Raw genomic sequence first — 24,939 nt, 5'->3', positions numbered from 1 at the left:
TGCCAGAACATGGCATTGGGGAAGTGTTATCGGAACTCAATGAAGAGGGTCTGGACCAATCTGTGGTTTTCCAATCAAGGAGACTGCTTCCCCGGGAACAGAAGTGGAGTGCGATTGAACGGGAAGATTTTGCGGTGGTATGGGCTTTGAAGAAGTTGCGACCATACCGGTTTGGCTCGCACTTCCTGGTTCAAACTGACCACTGGCCCCTTTGCTGGCTGATGCAAATGAAGGGCGAGAATCCTAAGCTGTTAAGATGGTCCATCTCCCTACAGGGAATGGACTTCAGGGTGGAATATCGGCCTGGAGTGGACCACGCCAACGCAGACGGTCTCTCAAGGTATTTCCGCCTTAGTGATGAGAACTCCCAAGGGGTTGGGTAGCTCTCCCCACTTTCAGCTGGGGGGGGAGGGGACGCGTGTTAGACCTGTCAGCCTTCTGGGTGGTCCCTCCTAATTATTTTTTTTTCCTTGTCCCCTTTCTGCCTTCTAATTTTCTTGTGTGTCCACTACATTTTTTTTTAATGATGTTGACCCTAGGACTCTGGGCGCCTCATTATTACCTATTAGTAATGCAGAGCAGGAGCTCTCATAAAATGGAGGAAGGACAGGTACCTTCACAAAATGGTGGCCTGCCAACTGTCAGAGTTTTATCTCAGAGCTTGGCCCATAGGTTAGTAATAGAGGGATCCAGAACCTTCCGGCCCATTCTAGTGACCTGGGCCTAGGTTATAGAAGGTCAGAACCTGGGTAGCCATTTTGAAGCATCGTGGAGCTGGCTGGAGTGCAGGCTGTGGCGTCAGGGGGATAGGGCACTGTAGGGCTGACTACTCCCTAGGGTTGCTTCCCTGCCGCTGTCATCGCCCCTCTACACATAGACCTGACCCTGCCAAGGAGTTAATTAGATGAGCCGTGTCCTGGTGTCTCCATAACAAGAAAGGAACTGTCACTTTCCCTAGCTTGTCCCGGAATAACTGTGGAGCCCGCACTGATTGAAAAGTACTGCATCACTGTCCGGAGGGAGGGATGAGAACTGTTCCCCCCCCTTCTCCAACGACACCACTCCTGTGGGGTTGTAGTGGGTGAACAATCGTCCAACTTACTTGTGCTGAAGAGAGACACTACAGCTGATTCCCCCTTTTGGACGGGGCTGCTGAGGCTCTGTGGTAGCGCGACCTGCAACATCAGGTTTGGGGGGGAGGGGGGCCCCATGAGTAGAGGTGCCCTCCAGTGGGTTTCGCGACTCCCTTCAGCGGTGAGGATCCGGAGACTGATCTGGTGCCGGTGAAACTGCCCCTCGCTGTGGAGATCCTCCCCGGGGGGGCGGTGCAGCATTAAGGCGTTCTTCCCTTGGCGCAGGCCCAGAGGAGGGGTTGACGGATTCCTTGTGAGGGTGGCGCCAAATATCAGACGCCTCTCACCTGCGCAGGCTCAGTGGAGCGCGGCAGCTCTGAGGAAAGGAGTGGCTGCCTCCGTAGTTGGCCAGGCTACGAAAAATTCAGCCGGTTAGTGAAGCAGAAGCGTTCTCTCCCCAGCGCAGGCCCAGTGTGTAAGACGGCCTTGCCTGCGGGGGGGGGGGGGGGGGGGGGGGTGGAGCAAACGCTGTATCCAGACACTGCTGGTGATGGTGTAATCCCTTCAGCTGCCCGTGACGGCTGATCCTGGAACTAGTACCTTCACGCCACAAGTAAGTGGATGGCCTACTCACTTGAACCCTGGAAACAGATGTCATGAAAGCCAAGGGAGCCTAAACTGACAGAACTACCCTACTGGGTTTAGGGATCTGCCATCCAAAGAACTGCTGCTGGCTCAATATTAAAGCTAAACAGAAGCCAGGGCATTACAAGTTACCAGATTAAATGCACATTACTGATTGAATGTATTGCACATCCTTGTTTATCAGGAGTATATAACTGTGGCACCTGTTTCATCAACGTGCGAACCTACCTTACCAAAAGAGAAAAGCAATATGGTTTTCTTGTTGTAGGAATGCACAATCTTGCTTCCCTGAATAGGTGAAATGTGTTTATTTATTGCGTAATCTTATGTAAACTGAAAAAGCAGCTGCCGAGAGCTTTCAAAATTGATATTATACTGAAGGGAGTCAGTAATTGGATTAGTCTTTTTTAGTCAACCTGCTCTCTAAGATTCTGATTAAGTCACCAAAACTTATGTCTTGGTTTATGTTTACAAAAGCAGGTATTCAAAATGAAATGTCTAAAAAGTAAATTTATTATTGGTATTGCAACTGAAAAAAAACAAAGAGCAAACTAGAAGGAAATATAAAGATTTTCTACCTTTTCTAAAGAAGGTGTGGTGTCATTTTTGATGGATAGGCGCTGGGTTACTGTGGTGAGTGTGACGCAAGCATAGCGCAATTGCCTTAGAGATAGGCCTTACCGCCTGAGCCAGGCTACCCTAGGTGGACCGGTAACCCCGGGTCCAACACACAGGGTCAAGACTGATTTGCATATGGCTGGGCCCAAATGGGAATGGCATAGTGAGAAACAAAACGATGGATTTAGGCCCAGATCTTTGTACTAGGGTGAGAGTGGGACATTGTTCTGCATTCTGTCTATCATTAGTTCTTTTTCCATTTGTCACCAGTGTGGGACGGGTATGCTCAGACATGAGTTCAGCCCAAACTGCCAAGCCATGTCTTCCCTGGACGGAAACATGCCATTGGAATCAAGCTATCCTCGCTGAAAAGGGGTGAAACCCTGAAACCAGTCCTAGGAGGTTTGTTTCCAGTCCAGGGAGGACCTAGCCTAGTTCGGGCAGGACTGTTCCCATTGGGTGCAGGGTCAAGACTGATTTGCATATGGCTGGGTCCAAACTAGAATGGCTTGATGAGCAAATAAACGATGGATTTAGGCCCAGATCTCTGTATGACATTGTTCTGCATTCTGTCCATCAATAGTTATTTTGCATGTACAGATCACGGTCCTCTAGGGTCCCCAAAATTACTGCGAAGCAGGTCTGAGGGTCCCAGCCCATGGCCAGCAGGGATCCGATGGCCACTCTTCAAATTCATACAGGCCAGAACCCATGCACTGCGGTGTCCAAGTGTCCACGGGAGCTCAGAATCTAGCGCCCGCTATGATGGCCGTCCAGGACACACCCCCATGATTACCTTTTTGTATGTTTAGCCTTGGTTGCTGGGGAAGACCTTCTCCAGCAACTATGGCCGTTTTTTTTTCTTTTCTGAAATGATGATCAGAGCTCCATGCACGTCAACGTCATTACAGAGAAAGTGAAGTGAGCCAATTGGCTCATTTCCTTTCACTTACATTAGTGCTCTGGGGCATATCTCAGCTCAGGAGGAACGATATGGACAAGGGAGGAGGGATCGTCACACAAAGACGATCCCCAAGCAGGGATCTACCCACTAAAAACCAGAGCGAACTTGAGAAAGGTGAGAAAGAGGGATCGAGCCCCCATGGCAAAAGGCTAGTGCTAACCCCCTCTCCCAGGCACAACAAATATTCTCCCCACACATCCCGGCAGCAGATTGGAGGTCTTGAACCCAATTTGCCTCCATGGGGCGGCAGAATGCTCACTAGACCCCATGGCATTTTTTTACATAAATTTGAGGGGTGGGGGGTGGCTATTCATACATCAGGCCTAACCCCCACCTACACCAAAATGCATGCACAGTCTTTCTGACACCCCCTGAGGGGTGCATTAAAGGGGTTGGTTTTACCCGCTCCCCAATCTGATCATGGGGGGGGGCAGAAAGCCCCCGATCCCAGAGCTTTTTTTGCATAAGTCAAGGGGTGGGGCCACAGCCATCGCATTTATCAGGCTGTGTCCCCTCCGCCCAAAAATACAAAATATAATTTTGCCCCTTGGGGATAAAACTGGGGAATTTTACTCCCCAATCAGCCCCCAGGGGGCAGAGGGCCCACTAGACCCCAGGGAACATATTATATAATTGGCTGAGGGGTTGGGGCGACCATTACATACAACAGGCCTAGCCCCACCCACAAAAAAGCATTGAATAGACTTTCTTCCACCCTGTGTGGTACATTTGGGTGGTTTTTACTCCATAATATCCCTAGAGGGGACAGAAAATCCACTAGACCTGGAGATGTTGAATGGTTGCCTATATCCAGGGGTGGGCGGCCTTCCCACATATTAGGCCAGGCCACCCACCACAGAAATGATCCCAACAGTATTTCCGACACACCCTCCCCTCCCCAGGGACAGACCGGCGGTATCTGCCTTATACCCGGATGAGAAAAACCCATTAGACGCCAGGAATCTTCTTTTTTTCTTTTGTTGTATTGCTGCAAGGAGTGGGGCGACCTGCCCAGACCAGAAATCAGGCTGAAACCTACATTTGAATATGACCTTAACATTCTTTCTGCACTCCTTCCACTAGGGGGAGGGGGGGGGGGGGGGCAGATAGCAGGTCTTTACCTCCAAGCTCCTCCCTGGGTGTGAGGAGGAACAGGATGCACAGTCCGGAACGCCGGCATGGGAACATTTCCCCCATTACCTTTCCCCGTCTTCTCTCATGTTCTTTCAGAGCTTAACCGGGGACCGCTGGCCCTTTAAGGCATCAGGCTTCCCAGAGGAATCGTACAGGTCACGTGGGGCGGAGCTCTTCAAATCGGATGCCGCCGAAGGAAGCAGGCGTTCCCTGGGATCAACGGACAGAGAACGCGAGGAGAGGACGCTTGCTGAGGCGTTTTCGGTGCTGCCGTGGGACAGAGCAGGAAGACGATACGAGGAGGAAGCAGACTCGTCGTCGGAGAAAGTCAGGAGCCGAGCAGAACCCGAGGACGGAACAGACAGGCAGCCAGACCCTAACTGGCAATGCGACAACTCGAGCCACGGCCCCGGAGGGACGTGGCTCCACAAGGTACGGGGTGGCATTTCCTCTGTCTGGGGCCGCGCACTAGAGGGAACCAAGGGCGGGGAAAAAGTGGGAGAATCGGGGCCGTCCTCAGCGTAATAAAGCAGTGCGGCATGAACCACTGGTGGCGGTAAAGTTGACAGTTCCCCACACTTTCCCGGACTCCCTACGAAAAAGGACTGTGAACCCCCTCCTTACAGGGCTCTTTTTGTTTCTCATTTCCTTTCTGGTATCGGGAGCAACAACCACCTACCTTGACGCTCAAGACTCCAGCCACACTAGAAGTAGAAGAGAAGCGCTGAAGCCAAACTACACGTACCAGAAGCCCTTGCACCGGAAAGAGTGCTTAACCTTGGTTAAAGACTTTTGTTGAAAAGGCTATAGACTTATCCCGTAACATCTTGTTGAAAATAAATCAACTATAAAAGATACTCGCGTATCCCGGTCTGCTTCTCCACCACCCCACACTGGGGTACAGAAATCCCACTAGACACCATTTTTTTTGCTTTATCTACAATCTGCCACAAGAAGGCAGAAAAAAAAGAGTTGTGATCATTCTGGACTAGGGGAAATATGCAAAGCGTGGAAAAGACGCTCTCATCCCCTTATTTATTTTTTGGGCCTACTTTTACCCTGATGTCGCCTTTCTGTGTCCAGGGAGCAGTTTTTGGGTAACCTCCCTCACTCCACCCCTGTGGGAGCAGAAAAACTGATGCACTTATTCTGAGGTGGGAACACAGCACAAAGCCTGGGTGAGCTGTCCCACCCCTTTTATTTGTGCCAATTGTATGATGCAGCTATTCTGGGGTGGGATCATTGGAGATGTCTGGGTGAACCCCTTTTTAGGTCACAGCCTACCAGACAGGTTTGCTAAATACATCTTGGGGAAATTCCGAAAGTTGATCTAGGAATTAATTCCACCCATTACTTACCATTAGCTTTGTGGTTTGTAACTCATGTTTTCTGGCTTTCGATATGCTGGCTGTCCAGCTGGGGTTTGTCCCTCCCGTCACCCAAGCATTGTTTACTGTACTCTTCCATGAACTAACTTTCTGTAAACAGACCTTTAAAACTGGTTCTTATCTTGTCACATTTGCTCTATATTCAAAGACGGAGGTCAAATGTCAGGCTGTGTCTTCCAGGGAGCTTGGTGGTTATTTTTCCTTCTCGGTCTTCACAGTGAGAAGTTTTATGTGACAATCATCCTGGCTAATGGGGGCTACTTGAGGGAGGCTGTACAATGTCATTTTTTTTTCTAACACACAACAAAATATAAATGTCTGTATGTAGGAGGCTGGACTAGTATATGGTACACACTTATTTAAGTGAAGCAGTTTGCACTAATCCAGACAACCCTTACTGTGATTTTAGTGGCCTTAGACAACCTTAGAAAGCTCTCTAAGTGGTAGCTGAGGAAAGCAGCCTTCAGGGTTATCCAAAAGGAGGGTTAAGCAGCTGGTTTTACCGGATTTAATCAGTAGTGCAAGCTAAACGAAAAAGAACCACATATTGTGTAGTGTAGTTCCTATATTCCCAATAGGCTCTGCGCATTGGAATAGTATATCCTATAGATTAGACGTAGGACTGAGGTCGACTAGGTCTCTATCGAATATACTAGACTTAATTGTGTGTGCCAGCTAGCTCAGAGGTCACAAGAAACTTTCTCGAATTCACAAGAAGGGATTAGTCTCTGACAACCGCATAAACATGACAACTTTTTTTCCCCAAGATAAAAAGTATCTTCAGAGTCGTGGCAACAATAAATAGATATTTCACTCAGTCAATCGTGCATGCTTCGTTTCACTAGAGGTGCAGAGAAAGTAGAAAGACGGGCGTTTTCAATAAAAAGATTGATTGAACAGTCTTCTTTCTCAAGCATAAGAAATGAACTGCTACAATAATAAAACAGTTTGTAAAATATAATGCGTACAGTATGAATAGTAGAATAAAATAATACTGTAAGAGCATTGTATGGTTCCTAAACCATATATAAATACATACATAAATAACAGAGGCTAAAAGTACTCAACTGGTGCTTCTAAAATACGCCTACCCCGGTGTACCTAACCTAAGCTTAGTACAAGGGAGGAAGTAAGTGAGGTGTAGCATAAAGGTAGTATTCTTTTTGCCAAGAATCTGCTCAAGATTTCTCTAAGAGTCTAATCAGCTCCGTACCTTAGTTTAGAATGGAGATGGCCGGTCTTGGGACTCGATTTCCCAACAACCCGCAAGAGTAGCTTGGAAACATTGTAGCTGGATTTCTCGGCAGGAGAAAAGACAGCGTCTCTCTCAGTGTGTCTGCTGGAGGGTCGATTTCCTTCGGCACTTGCTGTAGCAGGGCGCATCAGGCAAGTAGATAGTCGAACTGCTCCAAACCACTGTGCGTTTGCTTGGGAGAGTGTGGGCATATTTATACCTTGAAGGTGCCGACTTTGACGTACAGTTGGACATAATAACATCATCAAAGAGTCTCAGTTCTTTTAAAACTCCATGAGTTCCTGGACAAATCGATATTCAAGCAAGGGGAAGTCCCCGGCTGCTGAGGCCGAGTTTTTCAAGAAATCGTTGTGGATTTTCGGAATTAGTGGAAGCAGCCCTGCCATATTTGGACTGCATGAGCTATGCCTAAATATGGTTATGATTTCTATACCTATACAAGGATATGGTGATTTATACCTATATAAGGGCATGAATTGGGAAACTTACAATAGGGTCCTAAAATGATACAAAACAATTGTAGTTATGAAAATATGTCTATTTATTACACAACACTCACTGGCACATTGGTATATCTCCTACCCGGAGATATCAACACAATTACATAACATTACTTCAATTACAAGAGGTAAGTAAGCACAGTACACAGTGGTCTCCAGGGGAAGACCAACCCATATACTTAAAAAAGTGGAATGCAAACTGCGACCGAAGCCGGGACTTGGACAAGGAGACTCAGAAGAGTTGAGGATACAAGGAACCACCCAAGGTAAGTACCCAGAAACCCCACAGAGGCTATGTGTAGAGTGCAAACACTGAAGGGCACTCAATAGAAGTCAATAGGAAAGCCGGGGATGCAGTTTTGAAGAAGGACCCTTCCTAGTGAACCCTGAATAACACCTGTGGAAGACAGAAGGTTGGAGAGTCACCCCACCCGTGGATACCCCAGAAACCAGGAAACCTACACCAGGGAAGCCGGGTGCATAGGTGCCAAGTGACGTCCGAAACTGCCTAAGACTACAATGGACGACTTCAGTAAAGATGTCGCTGGCGAAGATTGTCGGAAAATACAATTACATTGAAAAAATACTGTATATCCAAATTAAGAAACTAAGAAGTAATCGTGAAAAACAAACTCTATGTATCGGTCCACACAAAGTTTCAACGAACGACAGAAATAATTGATCCGTTTTGAAACAAGTGTAATTAATGGTGGACACCCGTGATGTAAACATTGTATATAGATATACGCATGTCCATGGTTATGTTTTATGTCTAATCTTCTGTTGATCACCCAGTCACCAGTCACGACTCACTTCTTAAGTGTACAGTTTGCTTATTTATTGTATGTTCTGGACAGCATTAATTGATTCAAATAGTGAAGAAGGTCAAAATACAATAATTTGCCTACACCTGCTTTTGTGGTCAGGTGTTTGTATTTCACGATTACTTCTTAGTTTCTTAAATTGTATATATAGTATATTTTCAATGTAATTGTATTTTCCGACAGAACCATTGTTTTTCTTTAGCTTAACTACCCAGGTTCTGATGGTTACTGGGTTACCCCATTACGTTTAATGGCTGGCGAAGATTGTGCAAGAGTCCGGTGGAATCCAAGGGTGGATTTTGGACAAGAAAAACTTGCAAGCGGAGGGGACAAAGTCTATGCCACTGGGCGGTGACCAGGAGGCACGGAAAAGTAATGCCCACCGATGTCGTTAGATGCAAGAGTGAGGATGGTGACCTTGTTGCTGCAGCTGTGAGGACCAGGTGATGCCGAGGAAGACATGCACAGGATGTCCCACATCTAAAGTCGAGAACCATGGGATTGGCGTCTGGCGGAAGCACCAACAAGCCTTGGCAGCTACAACAGGCGTGGTAAAGGATGAAGGAGTCATGTTGGGACTAGCAAGGTCCAAGGGACTCACTAAGTGCAGGAGAGTCTGTGCAGGCCCGGAGCAAGCAGGTGAGCCCACTGGAGCAAGAGAAGACCCTCAAGAGGGCCCACAGGCCAGAGTCGAACAAGTTACCTACCTTCGGAATCGATGTATCTGGTAGAGACATAGTCTAGCCGCAGATACAGGAGTCTCACGATGATCTTGAAAAGAAGAGATGCTGGAGACTGGAGTTTTTTGTACCCGAAGATCTATGGAGTGCAGTGACAACCAGCCTTGGCAACGGCAAGTCGACGCGGTGCACAGGGGTTTGGGCCCTGCAGTTCAGACGAGGGATACTGACCTCAAATTTGCTGAGCCGACAGGTCAGGCCTTGAGGGAGTTGCAGAACCACCATCTGTGCTGCTGAGCCTTTCGAAGTCCGTGGGACATCAGGAGTAGCAGACAGATCAGCTTTGTTGCGGTGCCTGCAAGGAAGATTACTTTAAGTGTCCTTGATTCCCACAGGTCTTTGGAAGATCTTGGAAGAAGCACAGACCTAGATGACAAAGAAGACTTGCAGAACAGCAAGACCAGGAGCAGCAGGAGTCTTCCGTGATGCAGTCTAGGTTCCAGGCGAAGTCCAAGTGCCCAGACAGTCAAACCGTGACGTGACTTCAGGGTTGAGTCTTGTCCTGCAACAAATATGAAGACCCACCCACAGGAAGTCTGTTTATACCCGAAGAAAGGGGCTGGACAGAGGGAGGTTACTCCCATATCCTTTGTCCAGTTTCGCGCCAGAGGGGGAACAAAGGGCTCCCTGAACCTGCTCAAACTGGAGTGTGGAAGGAGGGCACTAAATGTGCCCTTCAAAAAAAGTCTGGTGGTGCTGGCAAGCGTCCCACCCCAGCACTATACACTAAGTCCTGTCTGGGAGGTGGTCACACCTTCCTGTGACAGGAAACCTATGGTTTTACATTCCCCTGTGTGAGCTCAGCTCAGCAGCAGGAGGGCAGAATCATGTCTGGGCTCGGCAGCAGCACTAGCTTGCTGGCAGACCCTGGAAGGCTGTTACCGGGAGTACTGGGGGCCTCCCAGAGGAGCCCCTCAGTACATGGAATCATACCTCCAACACCGGTAACAGTGTTGGGGTAGGATTCCAACATGTTTGATACTAAACATGTTCAGGTTTGGCCCAGCACTATATAGTTAGCCATCGAGTAATGACGGAAAGCCACTATATGTATCAAAATGGCTTACCGCACTTACAAAGTCTGTAGCATCGACTTCGGGGTTTGTAGGGATGTCCTGCTCATGCAGTGGCACCTTCTTACTTATAACTCAGCACCCTGCCTTCAGGATTGAAAGGCCTGCCTTTCGGGTGACTTATAAGTTTGAAGTGTATAGACCTCAGATATAAGAAAACGTATATATGTCGCAAGTGGTGCTATCACCAGCATACACAGGCTGCAATGGCAGGCCTTTAGTCACAGTTTGAGTGGTCTCTCAGGGGTAGCACGATACATGCTCCAGGCCCTGGGAGACCCCTGGTGTACCTATGCCCTGGATACCTCTGTACCATATACTAGGGACATGTAGGGGTACACCAGTAGCCAATTGTGGAGGTACAAAAGTACTTACCATATCAGAATTTAGGGAGGAAGCACAGTGACTGGGTCATGACTGGCAGGATCCCAGTCAGGCTTCGTAAAAAAAACATACCGACACAAGCAAAAAGTGGGGGTAATCATGAAAGCAGAGCCTACTTTCTTACACTGTATATGAGAATAAGTTACTTACCTTCGGTAATGCCTTATCTGGTAGAGACTATATCTAGCCGCAGATTCCTTACCTTAGAATTATCCCCAGGGAGGATCCGGATATTTTTCTACAGCAGTGCCTCTGCACATCGGAAGAGGGCATCAAGCGACTCTGTACAAACATCATCCACCAGATGTGATGTTGTCCGAGTCCATTTAAGCCCTCCCATGAAGCACTAAAGTCTGTTTCTGCTGCAACTACTTTCCACGCTAAAACGCAGAGCCGCGTATAGAAACTGCTACGGAAACAGTGTGCCCAAAAAGAATCCTCTTTTTGAAGGACGCTTATATTAAGTATTCTTGGCTGCTTGGTGTGTCTTATATTTATATATATATTTTTTTGTATATACCAACGAAAAGCACAAAGGTGCGTAGAAGGAACCTAGAAGAAAAGGAGAACCAGTTCACAGAGACGGGAGGCTGGGTGCGTCGGTAAGGAATCTGCGACTAGAGGCTACCAGATAAGGCGTTACTGAAGGTAAGTAACCTATTCATCTGATAGTCTAGCCGATGATTCCTTACCATAGAATAGATACACAAGCAATACCATCCCAGAGGAGGGTCTGCGAACTGATTCCAAGAAATATCCTTGACTAAGCTATCTAGTCTGCTTAAGCAAAAGAGACCGCTTGCCAGGAAGGGAGGGTTGGAAGGAAACATCCCACCTGAAAACTCTGGTAGAGTCCCGTACGGAACCGAATCTGCAGAAGTGCAAATACATAGGACAAAATGCATGGCAGAAAAACAGGACAGGTGGGAAGAACACTCCACATAAACATAGCACTACAACGCCCCCCAGAAGGGCAACCGGTCCAAGAGACCGAGACGCAAGGCTAAGGACAACAGATAAAACTAATGGGCCAAGCTCCCAGCCACATAAGTAGGCAAGGCAGATGGCTCCAACCATTAGCTGATAAAGCATTGTGAGCAATAGCAACAATCATGTAGATACATACATATACACACATATACATATATACACACACATATATATATATATATATATATATACACATATATAAACATATACAAACACATCCATACTAATATAATAAAGAGAGCCCAAACCTTTGAGATCACAACAACCAATACAGGGCTGGAAAGGGCAGTTGCAGCAGAAGGATATAGGCTATGCAGACGCCCACCATATACATTTAAAAGGTAGGGGGCGTGGCCTGGAGCCGTCAATGGTGGACGTGTAGTTTGTTAGCTCCGTCCTATGCCCTAAACACGAGCTAAATATCCTGCACTTCCCTGCCTGCAACCCACCTAATTTCGACATAGGCTGTCTCCGGAGGCCAGCGGAGGGAAGCGGCGCAACTTGGCCCCTCTGAGACGTCTCCGTTGGTGAGCTCCGGCAGGGGGACCTGGTGCGGCCTTCAGACCAAAGCGAAGCCCCGTCCTGTAGTGATCGGCCTGGCCGGCCCACCCACAGCCTCCCTCGCGGTCCACTCAGGACCCAGACTCGGATCTCTACTGCTCTCCCAGCCGACTCCGGAGTGCGCTGCGGTGCTCACCCTCACTGCGGCTCCGCTGCCCTTCCATGCCCAGCCACTCCAGCACGGACAGGCTGCTTTGCTAAACGGCCCCTTCTGTGACGCGGGGGCACCGCCGGACCATCCTCCCGCCCGCCCGCCCAGGAGGACAGCGGGCCTCCAGCGTCCCGCCGCTGCGACTGGGACAACGGTGCGAGTGGCGCAATCACCCTACCGCCACTGCCGTGAACCGGCTGCCTACTCCGCATCGTACTTGAGGATCGGCCAGTCATCGGGAACTTTCAGGCGCCATTTTACCTGCACGAAGGGGCCTGGTGGAGGCCCTTGAACCCTGACGGACCCAATTTGTATGCCCCAGTGACATCGGAACGAGGACCGGGAGCGGACACGTGACGCAAGGTGCCACATATTGCGAACCCACTGACCACAGGTGCCGGGACCTGGGGGGGTAGAGCGCCACGCGCTTGGACCTTTTATTCCGGCGCTGCAGCCATGACCTTTGCCGCGTCTCTGCAAGGCACAACAGACACACTCTCCTGTGGCCTGGACCCCATCGCCTCCTCTCCCACGACACCTCTACGGCGCTGGGGTCGCGCCTACATGCAAAGCCTTCGGCGTTGCGCCGACTCACCCCACGCAGACACCTTGCCAAGATAGACTACATCGCCCCCGCCAGCCCTGGGGACCGCGCCACGCCTGCCTTTACCTAGTAAGTGGCTGGTCCTCGCATATCCTCTGCCGGACTCTTCGTGGGATCGCGGCGACCTGCTGTATCCACTGCAGCGCCACCCTGCTAACGAGAACTATGGGCAGAAACAGGGGCAAACCCCAGGACCAGGGCGCCCGAACGGACGTGCAGTCCACGGGCTCTGAGGACCCGCTGGCCTCCTCCAACGTGGATATCATCCCTCCGACCGGTAAAGGGTCACAAGACGCCAAACTGGGTCTGATCTTGAATGAAATACGCGCGAAGCGCTAGAATCGCGCATAGACAGTATGGCGACCGGCCTATCCCTATTCAAGGCCGACCACAACAAGCTGGCGGACCGAGTGGCGGAGCAGAAAATAGCGCTGGACGGAACACTCCACGAAATTAGAGAATGTGGAGAAGCAATTAAAGCAACTGTGGGGTAGAGTGGACGATGCAGAAGGACGTGCCCGCCGCAACAACGTCCGCATCCTAGGCATTCCGGAAAGGAGCGAGGGGAGAGACCCCACGCAATTCGTGGAAGATTGGCTAAAGAAACTGGTGGGCCAGAGAGATCTCACCGCCCTCTACAGTGTGGAGAGGGCCCACAGGATGCCGTCGCGGCCCCCACAACCAGGGGCACCCCCTCGCCCCCTGATCGCTCGTCTCCTCCACTTCAGAGACCGCGACACCGTCCTGCGGGCGGCCAGGGAGGAAGCACCGATACGCTTCGAGGACAGGAACATATCGATCTACCCCGATTTCACGCCCACGGTTCAGCGGGCCAGGTCCGACTTTCTGGGGGTGAAACGCAAGTTGCGGGACAGAAACATGAAATATGCGCTTTTGTTCCCTGCTCGGCTCAAAATCCTGCATAATAACAAGTCTCATTTTTTCGACTCGCCTGAGGAAGCGGCGGAGTGGATGGAGGTCACCTTGACACCGCCGGCATCACAGGACCCGTTCACCGACCACCACAGCGACACCCGAGGGGGCTCGCCGGGCCGGCAGGACGACGCTTGCGGCCCAGGACATCACTCGCCCCACGGCGCATCGGCAACGACGCATCCTCCTGAACGCCGGACAGCAGGACATCCGTCTACCTCCCTGCATCAACGTCTAACAGAGGAGGCACTGGCCGCCCACGACGCGGGAGCAACCGGAGACAGACTCACCGTCACCCACACTGAGGTGTCTGGCTCAATCGACAGCTTGCAGCTCTTCCCGAAGATCACGGCCCAGATGGCAGAGGAGTTCTGAACTACGACGCGATTGATCCTCTCAAGGTGGTAACGTATAACTATTCCCCTCCTTTACACAAAGTGGGTTGCATGTGCAGGGGCCCATTGTATAGTGGGCTGTCGTGCCCACGCAGACAGTTCAGTGCCCATCGACGGAGGCCTACCACCCCCGGTATGCACACGAACTTGACTGAATTGTGCCCACGTTGGGCACCTTGGTTTGGCCCCTGGGTACGTTGGCTCAGGGACCTTTTTGTTCAGGGAACACTTGGCTGCGAGACACTCTCACCTATTAACACTGCAGGACATATGGGGTCGCCCAGTTGGTACATATTACAGCACCACACAGATGGGAATGGGACCTCTTAACACTTACCAATTGTGCACCTGGAACGTGCGTGGCATGGGATCAGTGCATAAACGGCACAGAATTCTGGCACAACTCAACCGAAGGGGGATTCAGATTGCATGCTTGCAAGAGACACATTTGATCGCTGCTGAGGCGGTGAAGTTGCGCAAGAAATGGAGAGGACAACTCTTCGCCACCTCATATTCTGCATTTTCGAGGGGGGCGGCGATTTGGTTACGTGGCTCTCTTCCCTTCCAGCTGCTGGAACAACGGGTTGATCATGAGGGTCGATATGTTTTTGTGCGGGGACTGTTGGACGGGGAGGCGGTTGTCATTGGTTGTGTATATTCACCTAACACAAATCAGTCGGACTTCCTGTTTACTGTCAACGGGGTGCTTGCGGACTGGGCTGATCATAGCTGGATTATCGGGGGTGATTTCAACGCTGTGCTTGATGTCATGTTAGATAGGTCGCACCCTCCCTTGCAGGCTACCGAGAGCAGGAAACAGGCTGACGCGCTTGCGAGCTGGGCTGAGGGTTGGGACATGGCTGATGTGTGGCGCAGCCTGCACCCTATAGAAAGGGAATACACCTTCTTCTCCCCTCCCCACCAGCTCCATACCAGAATTGATCATGTCTTCTGCTCCCGTCCCCTCACAGCACTGATTGTCCAGGCCCAGCACATGGGGAAGACACTCTCAGATCACAACCCCGTGGAAATCACTTGGCAGTGGGGCAGGCGCCTGGCTCCCATCCCAACCTGGCGACTGTCTCCTGACCTCCTGGAGGACTCGGTCTTCCGATCTGCTCTGTCCGACACTATAGATACCTACTTCTCCACGAATACACACACAGCCAGCTCACGGCAGATAGAGTGGGACGCTTTCAAAGTCTGTCTCAGGGGGACTGCTATGACTGTTAAGGTGGGGAGGAAACGGGAGGTGATAGACCAGCTAGGTAGAAGGTTCACTAGCGTCCCTAGAGAACGAGGCAGCGGGCACCAATGTTCCCTTCACACCACTGCAAGAGGCGCATATTAGGCACGCTGAGCTACTAGAAGAACTGCGGCTAATAGACTATAGGGAGTACACAAACAGACAGCATACGCAGGCCGACCGAGCCGGTACCCTACTAGCACGCCTCCTGCGGGACTCCCCGATCAGCCACCCCATCCTGAGAGTTTTGGACCAATCTGGCCACCCGGCTACCACTCAAATAGGGATTAACACGGCGTTTAAGGATTATTACACCGCGCTATATAGCCCCCCACAACCCTTATCGGAACCCGCACTTGCGGCCTTCATGGAGGGTCTAGCTCTCCCACAACTTACTATCGACCAGAACAAAGACTTGAAACGTATTATATCGGTGGCAGAAATCAGACAAGCGATCAGAGCCCTTCCAAAGGGTAAGGCCCCTGGTACGGACGGCCTGCCAGCGGAATTCTACGCCACTTATATAGACCTCCTGGCCCCACGGTTACATACGGTTTATCTAGAAGCCTTGCGCACGTCCTCGCTGCCGCAATCATCCATGCAGGCGCTGATCACTTCCCTCTTGAAACCGTCCAAAGATGGTCTACACATGGCCGATTACAGACCCCTGTCCCTTCTCAATACCGACTCTAAAATATTGAGCAAGGTGCTAGCGACGAGACTAGTGCAATATGTGCCTCAACTGGTCCACCCGGATCAATGTGGGTTTGTAACGGGCCGTAATACGGCCATGAACCTTAGGCGCCTGGCCCAACTCATGCTCGGAGACAACATCGACGCAGACTCCGAAGGATGCATTTCTCTAGACCTAAAACAAGCCTTTGACTCCTTAAGGTGGGACTATATGTTTGCCACCCTATCGAGATTCGGGATACCGCCCGAATTCCTAGCTTGGGTCAGACTGCTGTACACCATCCCCACGGCCCGGGTGCGCACCTCCAGTCAAATCTCAGGCCCCATGGCCATTGCCAGGGGCACCAGGCAGGGCTGCCCGCTCTCCCCTCTCCTATTCGTCCTTGCCCTCGAACCTTTGCTCTGCAGACTCAGGTTAATGGCCCCCAGTTATGGCATACGACGGCATGGTATGGACCACATTGTATCTGCATATGCGGATGATATCATTTTATATCTCCGTGACCTGAGGGGTGACCTGAGCCCAGTTTCCCGGGTTTTCGAGGATTTCAGAGAGATCTCTGGCCTCGCCATCAGCGAGTCTAAGTCCTACGGGTTCACATTTGCAGCCGCAGATGGGTCGACCCCCTTACCTTTCGCCCCCCATGAGTTCCAGATGGCGGAAACCACGTTCCGATACCTTGGAATACAGATCTACCGGGAGGCGGGCATGATGATAGATGGCAACTTGGGGAAGGCCATTAGATCGCTAAAGTCACAGGTTCAATTTTGGCTAACGTTGCCGCTCTCGATACCCGGTAGAATGGCAGTTTCCAAGATGGTGATGCTCCCCCGTCTTATCTACTACTTCACCAACCTGCCTTTCCAGATCCCGGCGGCAACGTTTAAGACCCTTGACTCCCTGCTCATCGAACTTGTGTGGGGAGGTGGCCGCAGACGCATAGGTCTGGCCAAACTGCAACTCCCCTCCGGCTCCGGAGGTATGGGTTTACCGGACTTCAGAGCTTATAATTACGCGTGCCAGCTACAATGGCTAGCCTACTGGGTGGCAGGCCGCAATCTTCATGAGATTAATATGTCGGTGGACGACCATGCTAAGGGGAGAGTGCACATCTTGCTCCTACCTGGCTCGGTTCTACCTAGAAACGCTCTGCCCCTTCTTAAACTGGCGATCACGTATTGGCGGAAGGCGCTAAAATACACGTCCCCCGGGACACCCTATGCCCCCACGGTCCCACTATTGGGCATCCCACTAGGCTCGGGCACACTCACGGCGACCCTACTGGAGCCCTGGCATGACGCAGGTGCAACACACATAGGTGACCTGTTTGCGGAGGGCCACCTGTTATCCTTCGAGGACTTCAGAACCACTCAGGGCGTCCCCAACGGCTCCTTCCTCCTGTACGCCGGACTCCGACACTACATCGAACGCATATGGTCGCCTAACGGACGGGAACCTGTTACGAACCCCCTCGTCTCAATGCTCTACCTCATGGGAACGGGCGGCCACCTGACCAGATGGCTCACAGCTAGCATCAAATCAGGGAGGGCACTTCCACTGACATCACTGCAGGCGAAGTGGGAAATAGACATTGGGAGGCCACTGCGAGACAAGGAATGGGAGCGCATACTTCAATTCCCTAGGAAAGTAGCTAGGAACCCCAAATACAAGTTCATCCAACTGATGTTACTACATAGAGCTTACCTGACTCCACACCGCCTGCATGTGATGTTCCCTGCAACCAGGAGTAACTGCCCCCGATGCGACGCAGACGACGCATCGTTGGTACATATGCTATGGCAGTGCCCTAAATTGGGGTATTTCTGGACCACTGTCCATGCCTCGCTTGAGACAACTGGTACCCTTCCTCAACCACCTACGCTGGAGAGTACACTCCTAGGACTGGGACCGCCGACACACACCAGAACAGTGACGGCGCGCTTCTCGGACCTGGCCCTGTTGCTGGCGAAGCGTGCCATCACGATGAGATGGAAATCATCTACACCACCTAACCCTGACTTATGGCGGGCTAAGGTAGTGCGCTGGGTTAAGGCTGAGGGCGAGGCGTTACAGAGAGAGGAGAGTAGAGGCCTTCGGAAAATCCTGATATCACTGGAGTGGTTTGACACTTTGGGGGTCTTTGAGGCTGGCAATGACGAAAGGGAAGAAGACACTGGTGATTAGCCGCTTAGAATAGCACTATACCACGAGCCACATCCCGATACACGGTCACTACCCACGGTGCACAGCGATGGGGTTCGGGCTCCCCCCCGACCCTACGATTACATTCTCCCACCCTACCTGTGTGTTACACCAGAACATACACTGCGCGTCAGAACGTTACTGGTGACCCATATATCGATATCTCAAATATGTACCTGCCCAGAGAGTGAAGGGAGGGATTCTGTTGGGGTGGAGGGAGGGTTCGGGGTTAGACGGGGTTTGTTAGATTCATCTGGTTCACCGACGTCATAAAGAAGAAAATCGAATATACTATGTTTCTATATATGCTCTGAGCAAACGCATGCATGTGACACCGTGATTAACATTGCGCTTGTATGTATAAAACTGTATGCTGCTACTGCTCTTAAAACTATGCTAATAAACAGATTAAAAAAAAAAAAATACATTTAAAAGGTAAAAAAACCGTGCCAGCAAAGTAGTCCCTTGTGTGCGTGTCTGCGTTGTGCTGTGGGCGTGTGCTGGGAGCGTGACAAACATTGGGGGCGTGTGGTACGTTCCGCCCTTCATGCCATGTCTCATATTGTGTGCTAATCCCACCCTGCTCCCTTTAAATACTCCTGCACCCCATAATCATAACCCACCCTTACTCCTTAAAATACCCCAACACCCTTAAACACTAACCCATCTTAACCCTATAAATATAACCTGAACCTCAAAACCCAAACCTACCCCTGAACCCTAAAAATACCCCTGGACCCCAAAACCCAAACCTAGCCCTGAACCCTAAAAATACCACTGTACTTCAAAACCCAAACCTACCCCTAAAATACCCCTGTACCCCCAAACCTAGCCCTGAACCCTTAAAATACCCCTGTACCCCAAAACCCAAACATAGCCCTGAACCCTAAAAATACCCCTGTACCCCAAAACCCAAACCTAGCCCTGAACCCTAAAAATAACCCTGTACCCCAAAACCACCCCTGAACCCTAAAATACCCCTGCACCCCAAAACCCAAACCTAGCCCTGAACCCTAAAAATACCCCTGTACCCCAAAACCCAAACCGAACCCTGAACCCTTAAAATACCCCTGTACCCCAAAACCCAAGCCTACCCCTGAACCCTAAAAATACCCCTATACCCCGAAACCCAAACCTAGCCCGGAACCCTAAAAATACCCCTGTACCCCAAAACCCATACCTATCCCTAAACCCTAACACTACCCCTGTACCCCATAACCCAAAACTATATCTGAACCCTTAAAATACCCAAACTCCCCAAAACATATACCCCTATACCCATACTTACCTTATCCAAACATTTTTTTAAAAACATGCTTTTACCATTCATTTATTTACAACGAATTTCGTTGTAAATGTATGCGTGGTAAAAGCATATAAAATGTAATGGCATGCGTTATAATGGCATTGCGGAGTCATGGTACTTTCGTAATGAAAGTATGCGGAGTGATGGTATGCAGAAAGAAAGTTGCGGAATAATGGGTGTTTACCCTCCCCCGGTAAGTACATTGGTGTCACGGCGGCCCACATCTCCAGCAACATACTCATATTTTTTCACCACCCATTTGAAAAATGCACAGGTCTCTCTCATTGATGGCCAGCACGACATACACTTTTGGACACACCTCCCGCCACAAGTTCTAGAATTGCGAACTTTAGAGCTGGGGAGCTACATTTGAATCTCGGCATCAGCTCAACATCCTGTGATTCCAGGCAAATCGCTTTGTCTCCCCGTGCCTACCACAAATGAATGTGTTCTTCTGTTATGTAAATTGTGCTCATGCCATGTTGTCGAGCTCGCGCTATATAATATTGCAAGGAAAAATAAAGTAGGGTAACTCGAGTTCACACACTACTGAACTCTCAAGTGCATCAGCAGTGCACTGTGAATCAGAGTGTTTCACAGGCCTGTCACAGATAAGAAATGCTATCTAAACGAAATCCTACAAAACAATATACTACTGGACGGCAGCAATTCATATCCCCAATTCCTTATCTTAAAGAATTTGTTTTCCTTGATGTGTCACTTAGATATATGATTAAGCCATATTCTCTCCACTGTATCTAATACCCATTGCAAATCAGTTGTACTACCCGACAGAACCACTTTTTTTGTTTATTGTAATTGCCCAGGTTCTGAGGTTTACTGGGTTGCCCCATTATCTTTAATGGCATAGGAATACCAGAGCAAAGGGGAGGGGTTGTAAACCATGATCTTCAAAAGAAGGTGGAGACAGGCAGAAGAAACCAGTTTTGTTTACGCCCCTTCCCTCTGAACCAGCCATATGGCAGGGTTAAGGAAGGAAGGTGCAGATGCCAGGGGGAGGGAGTCTATGGAGATGAGCCATCCTGGAGGTTGTTTAGCCAGCTCTTGCCTCTCTGCTGAAACTTCAGCCATAATGAATTTTAGGTAAATAGTGCTTTCTGGGTGACAAATGTGCCACACTTTGCAGGAAATGTTCATGCTCTGGGGTGATGCCCTATACGTCAATGGGCAGGAGTGCCCTCCTGTGTGACCCCAGACACCACTGAATAAGTATCTGAGAGGGGCAGTGCCTCTCAGATCTCCTGGTTGAAACTTAAGGAAGAAGAAGGGTCCATGCTGAGAAGTTTGATTTGCACCAACCAGGCCCTGCACTCTGACCGACTATGCCTGCTGCACCATCTGGAACTACAGCCTTGTGGATCAAACCTGCTTCAATGGGACTAAATAGTGGACTCCCTGCAAGCTACGGGTTAACAGGACCATCACCACTAAGATTCCCCAGCCTGGAGTACTATTAGATGATTTGTAAGGGTTTTGTCCAGGTGGATTGTGGGAAATGAAGTCCCAAATTTTCAAGGACCATCCTGGAACTTTCAGGCCCTTGGAGTAAGTTTTGGACACTGTGGGCTCCTTAAAGGAACTTCAGGTAGAAATTCCAGAACTTTGGAGCAACTTTGAAAAAAAAGCTCTATAGGTACTGACTCGACTTGGCCAGCCAAGCCGGCAACCCTCAACCACGAGCCGGCCTGCCCTCCAGGTTCGTCCGGCTGCAAAGCTCCAGAGGTCTGACTTCCAGAGTTTGACCGGGAGTTGGTCCAAACCCAAGATGGCAAACCCTCACTGAATCCAGCCTGGTGAAGAGCATCGAGGGACCACAGGAGAAAAAACTCTGTAAAGGTTTTTAAGTCCATACGTAGAAAAGGTGACCAAGATCAACCGTGAGAGCCAAGCCGCCCACCTTCAACCATGAGCCTGCCTGGAACTCTGGTTCATCCTGCTGGAAACATCTGGAGGTCTGACTTCCATAAATATTTTGGGGAGCTCATCGCAAGGGCAGCCGGTGAACCCTCATCGAATCAGGACTGGCTGAGAGCTTCATGGGACCCGGGAAAGAAAAGTTCCATAAAAGTTTCTAAGTCAGAAGGTAAAAACTTTGACCAAGACCTACCGCGAGGCACAAGGCTCCATCACAGTTGGCCTGAAACTTTGACTTTGTCTTAGTCTAGCGCAACTTGATGTCCCAATAGGCACTATAAGTGTCAATGTGCTATATATTGCTAAAGCTTTAAAAATTCACATCTCCAGTTCCCTACATTGGTTTTTTTTTGTTTGGGTGTCATTTTAAAGATAACATTATTTCCTATTTTTATAAATTGGAGTTGGAGAGAGGAACCTTGGATCTATCTCATCGATAGGCATAGCAACACTACAATGGTCAAGGGAGATTGGCCCAAATAAAGCACATATGGCTGGAGGGAGTACCTGCGCTCCTAAAACACCATAAAGTCAGATGCGACATGAGTGAGGAACATGTAGCCAATCAGAACACAGCGATCATGCATTCCCCATGCTGGATATCTGGACACATCACCCTCGGGCCACATTGTATCCACGCAAGATCAAGGCCCTCCTGTATTATCCATTAGACAAGTCATTTATGACTCCAATCGCAGCAACTACATTCCTCACCATAAATGGAACACCAGATTTGCCTATAATGAACTGTATATAATAAAGCCACAGATCGATTGTCAATTGAGACAGTCCACAGACCCTGTTCCTTCAACTGTTCTCCTGGTAGATATGTTTAATTAAACCAACTGTTCCTGTTTTGCCAAACGCCTCTTGTTGTTCATGGTATTTCACATCCAAGCAACATGATCTTGTATACATTTCAACTGTTGGCTATATAATCTAAGCCTACTTCACCTTCCTTATTTAGCAATATCATTCGGCATAAAGATTTTAAAAAGTGATATACCCGTGCAGGTAAACAATCGTTGTTTTACAAACGTGTTGCCATGTACTAAATTTTAACCTAAACTTTACTGAACCTTTGTCATAAAATGCACGTTTTCCACAACTCAATCCCTCGTCTGGGCTATTCTTTTGATTTTTTACATTAGCTTTTTTTGGGGTCTTAGTGAGTGTTTGTTTATTGAAATTCCTCTTTAGTTTACTCTAGTTTTTTACGCTATACAAGGAGCATGTTGTGGCAAAATATAATATGGGTCATGTTTCGTAGTAAAAAATTAATCATAGGGAAATAAACATTCAAAATAAAAGGATTCGTTTGTTCTTTGAAATATGCATTTTCATATTTAAACACGTGAACTGAGGAAACTCGTGAGTGCCACTAGTTCCGCAAAGGGAACCTGGAAAGTCGTTCGCAGTTAAAGAACTACAGGCGCTAGGCGCGACAGGGCGGAAAGGGAGGGGGGGGGGGTTAAACTTTAAGAAAGGAGGCAGACGCATTGCAGTGGGAGAGGGCGATCAAAGACGTGCATTGATGTACTTCAGAATGTACAGCAGTTATTATTTATCTTCTCGGTCAGGCAGTGAAAGGATGCACCGCATCACCTATAGTTGTCAAGTACCAAACTCTCTCCTCCTATATGAAGATGCACAGAAAGACAAAGGTGCGGAAGTCAAAGAAGGAAGGGAGCACTCGCCAGATGTGGAGCGCAGCATCAGTGCTCAACCTGCAGCCACATGTGGCGCACAGAAAGTAATCTGTGAAGCACAGTGTAGTACCCTGCCGAAGCTAATGCTCAATGCGGGTGTTTCCTGCAGGCCCTGGCAATATTACGTTATCTTCCACGGGAACACACCCGGGAGCAGCTCTAGCCCCAGGCCAAGGGAGGTGGTGAAGCAGCTGTACCTGGTCACGGATCCTCTCTGGCTCATCCCCCATTGATTACGGAGGAGTTTCACCTCAGGCACCAGCCGCCCGTTCCCTGTCGCTGCAGCACTTCCATGGCCACAAAGGAAGGACTACTCCGCGCGCTGTTCACGCAAAAAGGACTGACATTCAGCGCTTAGCAACCATGTCTATAGACATTAAGGAAAGACTAGATCACAGTCGACAACGTGCAGACGAAAGATTCTATCGGAGAACAATGCAGTGCTGTGGTGTGGTGTAAATGACACCGCGTTAAAGTCCTTTTTTTTTAAATGCCAAGTCATATTTTTCACATTTACTAATTGATAAGTTGCTGATATGGGAGAGGGCGTGACGTTGCGGCAAGAGCTGCCGACGGACTTTGGAACTTGGAGCCAGGTCTGAGTCTCAGCGTTTGCTCAACATCCTGCGATTCTGGACCAATCGCGTAGTCTCCTCATTCCTAAACAAGCACTGTTCTGCCCATGCCTAAACAAGCATTGGTAAACGCAATATGTTTCGTGTAGTTGATTAATACTTTTTTTGTTGTTGTTGTGAGCTTTAGCTTGGTGAGCAGTTGTGCTATATAAGTTACTGAAATTCCGTAAATGAGTTATCAACAAACAAGAATGGGTTGCCAGTGCTGATGTAAATAATTTAAATAAACTAGTAACCTAACAGAACTTGAAAAACACATTCAAGACCGGGAATTGCTAATTAATAGCTTTTTGTTTTATTATTTTTTGAAAAAGTATATGTAGAATTGTGCATACAAATGAAATCGCTGACCCAAGGTGTGTGTAACTCGTTTCTTTATTAATTACAAGGCTTTCCTGAAGAGCGCCGAGCAGGCACTGTTGACTCGCTGCTGGCGCGCCTCCCAATCGATGCGCGCACATCGCGCACAAGATGGCCGCCGCACGTCACGTCCTACGTGACGTGCATAAACTAGTGCGCATCACTACATATCTTCCCGTTTTACAAACACAGGATGAGTCACTTACAGTTCACTGTCCATTTTGTAATCTCGAAACCTGGAGGGTCTCACCACCGACCTTCCACTCCTGGTCACCCTGATCAGATTCTCCGGGGCCCCTTGGCTCTGCATCTCGGTGCCTCTAACCTCTCTCTGCGCAGCCGCGCCATCGTCCGTACTCCTCCCTTGTAAGTCCACATCAGTACCTTGGTTTCCGCTCGCTCTCCTCTCCTCCATTCGTTCAATTCTAGCACTTCCTCCATCTTGCTGTTCACCTGCGTGTTGTTCCATCTCTACGTTCGGCTCTTCCATGTCCTCCCATTCAGTTCCATTTTGCTCCCATTGCAAGATCTTGTTACACCTGGCCATGCGGTCTTGGGACCACACGTTCCCGTCACTCAGCAAGGCCGCTCGGTCGTACACTTCCTTAACTTGCATGGGT

General features: G+C 49.5%; 1 protein-coding gene across 17 annotated transcripts in view; it reads right to left on the bottom strand.

The window, feature by feature from the left end:
• The window catches only part of PPIP5K2 (diphosphoinositol pentakisphosphate kinase 2), a 1,400,407-nt gene extending 1,376,741 nt beyond the window's left edge, over positions 1–23,666 (bottom strand). For 11 of the 17 annotated variants that reach the window (XM_086960988.1, XM_086960989.1, XM_086960992.1 and 8 more), the window contains exon 1: positions 23,522–23,649. The gene's annotated coding sequence lies outside the window, so the exon portion shown is untranslated. Of the gene's footprint in view, positions 1–23,521 lie in introns of all 17 variants that reach the window. The other 6 variants (XM_086960990.1, XM_086960983.1, XM_086960987.1 and 3 more) reach the window with 1 other exon arrangement.
• Positions 23,667–24,939: the final 1,273 nt, after the last annotated feature.

Source organism: Lissotriton vulgaris, chromosome 3_1 (genome assembly GCF_964263255.1).
Source record: "Lissotriton vulgaris chromosome 3_1, aLisVul1.2, whole genome shotgun sequence".
NCBI lineage: Eukaryota > Metazoa > Chordata > Amphibia > Caudata > Salamandridae > Lissotriton > Lissotriton vulgaris.
The sequence above is the reverse complement of the archived record's forward strand: the minus strand, read 5'-3'. Positions and strand labels throughout refer to the sequence as shown.